Source organism: Agrilus planipennis, unplaced genomic scaffold (genome assembly GCF_000699045.2).
Source record: "Agrilus planipennis isolate EAB-ADULT unplaced genomic scaffold, Apla_2.0 scaffold1122, whole genome shotgun sequence".
NCBI lineage: Eukaryota > Metazoa > Arthropoda > Insecta > Coleoptera > Buprestidae > Agrilus > Agrilus planipennis.
Genome location: NW_020439775.1, coordinates 2,790 through 8,474, shown reverse-complemented (window position 1 = coordinate 8,474; position 5,685 = coordinate 2,790). Strand labels below are relative to the sequence as shown.

The following is a 5,685-nucleotide window of genomic DNA, read 5'->3' as shown; positions in this document are numbered from 1 at the left end:
TATAGCCTATAGAATGCAGTCTGTACAATACTAGTCACGCAGAAGACAGTCATTTAAATCTTTTATCTGTGATGATATTATCTATGATTCCTCGTTTTCCATATATTCGCCTCATCATGGCCTTATCTATGGTCATTAACCCTGAGAAGGAATTAAAATTTAATTTCATTACATTTGGCTTAATTTATCGAATCTGTACGACTTTTTATGATAAAACGTAAGTTAAGACATTTTGTAATTTCTTTTCAAAAAATGGTACTTGCAGTATATCAATCAATTAGTGCTGTTTTTGCAGTTAAATAATTGACTGATTTTCGGCTGTTTATTATACTATGTTGATTTAGTAGTACACTTAGCCGTATTTAATCTGTTCTTCTGTTTTTTTTAGCACAGTTTTTTAAAAACTTGATCCATGGGTTTCAGAGCATTGGTTGTATCAGCCTTCCTTTACTCAAGGAAATAGCAGTACTTAAAGTCCTAAACGGAAGTGCCTTTTTTCTGTTGAGAACAGAGGAAATATTAAAAGAAGGATTTATAATAACAAATGGGTAAGTAACTGTATCAATTAAAAATAGTAGATGAGATCCCAGAAATGTCAAGGTCTTAGATATTTGTAATGCTCTTTCAATAGTCAAGTTTTAAACATTATTTGAGAAATGTCAAAAAACAGCAGCAGAATTAATACAGAACTTGATTCTTTCTGGCAGTGTGAAAGTTAACATAATAAAAGAGATGGAGCATTTATTTTAAATTTTCTATATATATTAACTTCAGTAAAAGCATAAGAAGTTAAGGAACAAGGAGTATTAAATCTTTCAATTTTGAACATAAGAGATGTTTATTTTGATAAATAACCAATGGTACATAACATACACATCCATTATTTTTCCTTTTACCTGTCTCTAACTTCACCATTAAAACGCCATTATTTCTTTCCAAATTTGTTTTCTTTTTTGAATGTTTGAATTTTAGAACATTATAGCCTGCCGCTAATCAAGGTGAGAATGTATAGTATATACATATATGTAACTTCTATTTATAGTGAAATANGTAAAAATAAATTAACAGAATCAGCAGATTACTACAAAGTTAAATAGTAATTAAAATTTGTTTATTTTTTCAGTGAGGGCAAGTAGATATCACAAATCAGCATCAATATAGCGTATACATCTGAATCATCATCCAAATACAAATTCACTAGATTATTGCTAACAGAAAAAAACATACATTCAATTATTACCTTAATAGTCTGTCCCTTCTTAGTAAATTTGTGAACATCTGGAACAAAAATGAAACCAATTAATTATTGCAAACAGCAATATTAGCTTACAAAATACAGAAAAACCACTTCAGAAACCATATCTTCAACAAATGTTAATTTCAGACAGGGATAACTATTTAGTCATCATTATGTAAATAATTTAAAAATCATATAACAGTGACATGGATACTTACAAATTATAAAGCTTTAGGGCCACAATGTGATGATTTAACAGTCCAACTTATGCTTTCCTATAAATAAAACATTTGTAAATTAAAAGAAAATAATAAGTCACTGTAATATATTTAAAAGAGATACTTATATCAGAAGAAAAAGCAGCCATATATTTTAATCATTATGTTCAGACGGTAATTAATATCATCACTTAATTACAATACTTCTTAAATTTATACAAAATTAACAACTGTTTTCTTACCTAGACTGTAGTTGATAATCTACTCTAGTTCTACTAATCCTTGTCTTTCTCCTGAAATCTAAAAGCAAAGGATTCTTAGAAACCATTAAATTAATAATATCCAAGAACATTTTTTTACAAAATTATTCAGTTTAAAGATTATCAACAAAAACAATTTTCAGACATATGCTTGTCAAATAAATCATCATTATAAAAAAAATTGGCAGTGACTTAGAAATACAGAAGTAAACTTACATGATACTCGATCTAAAGTTGAGGTTATTCGAAACTATCCAACAATTTTCGAAGATGAATGGCACAGTAGGCAACAGCTGCGTGGAAACGAAACAATTTCCCTTTATGGGGCTGCTCTTGAGAAAGGTATACAACATTAAAGTGTACTACAACTATTTACATTATATTAATCGCAAAACACTCATCAGAATTTCCATCTAATCANACTATTTTGTTAAAATTGTATGTATTGCTTAACTTGAATTTATTTAAATTTTTTCCGAAAATACTTTTGGCGTTTATAGCGCCACTACCGCTACATTGTTGATTTGGTCAAAGAGAATTCATAGAGAACAAAAATTTGAAGTAAACATCGATTAAAATTTCTGTGGAAGTAAAGAAGAATACTCCTGAAAAAAATATTATGAATCTTATTCTATGATCTTATTCATCTTACCATTTTGTATTAAAAGCGACGTTTCGTCGCCATTTTTAAAATTTTGCAATTTTATTTTCCGGTGCCTATCTTCATTATATTTCATGTTTTAATTATTTCAAGGTGTAGTTTATTCGTTATTTTTCTCTATTTTAAAAGATTGACTATAAATTAAGAGTGGAAGAATGCTCATTTTGATGTTACTTAAAAGCAAATTTTTATTTCTTGGATGATCTTGTAGTTAATTCAGGTGAGCATACATACTAAAATATATATTTATTTATTTGCCACAATTACATATCTAGTCATATTATATTTATGTGATATTAACTTTAGCATTGTATTATGCACGTTATCCTCTATAGAGCTTACATTATATCTGAATACTCTTCAATAAGATTTCATTTTACAGGAACATTCACTCCAGAAAATAACTATACCTACGGTCTCAAAGAAAGCATGATAGTGCCTTTGTTTCATTTGGAACGGAGACAGTGTAAAGGAAGGATTTATAAAAATGATAGAAGTGGTAAGTACCAGTATCAAAAACAGTAAATGAGGACTCAGAGACCTCAATTTCTTAGACATTTGTTACTTTCACTAGACAACTTGACAACATTTCAGAAATGGCATAATCATAACAACTGAATTAATGTGGAGGTAACATTTCCATTCCATGTGAATGTTACAGATTCGCTTGCTTTGAAAGTGGTAATTAATTACTTTTTCTTACCTATTTCTATAGATTATTCAACAAAAGAGAAGAAATTGCAGTTAATTTTGATGCTACTGAAGTAATATATACTTTTGATGTCTTCACGTTGTAACATCATGGAGTTAATTTTGAACTTTTGAGGAGGAGGCAACTAGAAATTAATTTAGAAAGGACTGAAACAACAGGTTGTCTGCAGTGGTTTTCCTCTTGGATTTAGCTTGCCCATTACACTTGGAGACTTTAAAATACTACTTCCTGCAGTTAATTAAGGTGAGAATGCATGACGTCATATTAGTTGCTCTTTATGTGTCAATAATAACCAATTATTTTTTGTACAGTATAAATTGAGGTTAACGTGTATCTACGGTATTTCATTTTTTTAAAAATCTATTGTTGAGATCATCGACGTATACTTCTATATTATTATATGTCTATGGTTGAGAGTATAAATTGACGTATTATCGTGCGTCTATGACTATCCATATTTATGTCATTATCTATGGTCATGGTGTCAATAACGTTTGTCGCCATTTTATTATGATTCAGCAATTTTATTTGCTTTTTGGTGCTTATTTTTGGGTGTGTTTAATTCTTTCCTTACTTAATAGTGTAATTAATATATTTTTTGTCCATGTCTGCAGATTATCGAACAAATGAGTTCAGTTTGGCTGTACTGAAACGGCCAATGTCTACATGGGTGTTGTCTATTCTGGACTTGGTCTTGATTTGCTATTTTTGTCTTCACCTCGCAACGTATGCAGTTAATTTTCAACCGATAAGTGGAAGCAACTGGAAACTTATTTGAACAACAGACTTTCTGCCGTGGTATTCTGGATTTGGTTTGCTTTTTACACCTGCAAACATTGAGAGGTTGCAGTCTACAGTTAATTAAGGTGAGAAACTTGATAATAGTTAATTTTAATTGCTCTTTATTAATCTATTACTACCGTATCTGTTTCAGATCGACGCTGGAGAAGACAAAGATGACCCCGTAGTTGAAATAGTTCTTTATCTTGCATGCTCCATCTAGTAAAATTCATTAAGTTGATTTTATTCAAATTAATTTTTTATTTTGCATGTTTTTTTGTAGTTATTTGTAGTTAATTTGAATTAGTTTTTATTTTGCATGCTTATTTTTGTTCACTTTATTTGAAGTAATTGTTGATTGTAGATGTTTTTATTTTTTTTGTATGTAGTAGTAGTGTAGTAGTAGAAATAACACGTTTAGTAGTTGTAGTATAGTCTAACGTTGCTTACCTCTTCGCTTNCTGAAAATTTTGTTAAATCTGAAAATTTGTATTAGGAGAGCATAAGTCGCAAAAGGTCTTTTTCAAAGTACCAATTTTTAGCGCGGAAAACGAAAAACAAGACTGCTATATAGTTGATCCCGCGCTAAAAATTGATAGTTTGAAAAAGACCTTTTGCGACTTATGCTCTCCTAATACAATTTTTCAGATTTAACAAAATTTTCAGTTTTGCGTCATATACGAGGGCAGGTCAGAAAGTTATGGAACAACCAAATTTGAAAAAACGATTTTTGATTTTTCCATTACTTTCTGACCAACCCTCGTATCTGTATCAAAACCGAAAATTTTAATAAATTCGGCCATTTGTATTAGGACAGCATAAGTTACATTGGATCTTTTTCCAAATTTTTGATTTTTCAATTACTTTCTGACCAACCCTCGTATTTAGCTAAAAACCGAAAATTTTCATAAATTCCAACATTTGTATTAGGAGAGCATAAGTTGCATTGGATCTTTTTCCAAATTTTTGATTTTTCAATTACTTTCTGACCAACCCTCGTATTTAGCTAAAAACCGAAAATTTTCATAAATTCCAACATTTGTATTAGGAGAGCATAAGTCGCAAACGGTCTTTTTCAAAGTATCAATTTTTAGCGCGGGATCAACCATATCGCAGTCTTGTTTTTCGTTTTTCTACATCGTTCGGTCTTGAAACGTTTAATTGTACTATTACTATCATAGTTTATGTTCATTTCCAGTATATTATAATTTAATTTTGCCAAATTTTATTACAATTTTTTCGTTTTTTTTGGACAAAATAGACCCATGATATAAATTAGATCTCGCTTGCTTTTGTTTTACGAAAATATGATTATTTATGGGTTTTATAGGTTTTTATTAATGAAGGTCCAACCATATTTAAGAATATAAATCGTACTTTAGCTGAAATTTATTGATTATTTGTAAATCTGTAATATAGTGGAAACCTGTAAACTTTATTTAAGAATATTTGACTATCGGTCGTGAGATGTCGCTTCAGGTAGTGAGATACGAAGGATATCCTATAATTCTTTAACTGAAATATCAGGGATAATTGGAAAGTTTTAACAGAAAATATTTAAATCATCTTTTCGTTATTAAGTAAAATTTTCGAAGGGGTAGGTGGAATTAGGAAAGAAAAAACAGAATAATTATTGTACGGAAGCTGTGTAATTTCTTCATCGTTTTTTTATGACTGATAAAATAAAATGTGTTCAATAATACATTTACCGTTGCAAATTAATAGCATTTATAATAACAACAAAGTATGAAGACCAACAGATAGGTATTTTAAATAAAAATACATTAATACAGACAAAATATTTAAGGAACAACACA

General features: G+C 29.4%; 2 long non-coding RNA genes and 1 other non-coding gene across 4 annotated transcripts; 1 reads left to right on the top strand and 2 right to left on the bottom strand.

The window, feature by feature from the left end:
• The first annotated feature begins 95 nt into the window (after positions 1–95).
• LOC112905980 lies at positions 96–4,062 on the top strand. 2 transcript variants are annotated; one of them, XR_003232110.1, is made up of 6 exons: positions 96–217; positions 389–548; positions 2,759–2,875; positions 3,092–3,331; positions 3,703–3,954; positions 4,023–4,062. It is a non-coding gene; the product is annotated as an uncharacterized LOC112905980 (long non-coding RNA). The 2 variants fall into 2 exon arrangements; XR_003232111.1 differs by lacking the exons at positions 96–217; positions 389–548 and adding an exon at positions 2,464–2,596.
• LOC112905979 lies at positions 1,057–2,129 on the bottom strand. Its single transcript, XR_003232109.1, has 4 exons — positions 1,932–2,129; positions 1,698–1,755; positions 1,456–1,512; positions 1,057–1,278 (listed from the first exon to the last, which is right to left on the bottom strand). It is a non-coding gene; the product is annotated as an uncharacterized LOC112905979 (long non-coding RNA).
• Positions 1,343–1,418, bottom strand: LOC112905982. The gene has a single exon (XR_003232112.1). It is a non-coding gene; the product is annotated as a small nucleolar RNA R38 (small nucleolar RNA).
• Positions 4,063–5,685: the final 1,623 nt, after the last annotated feature.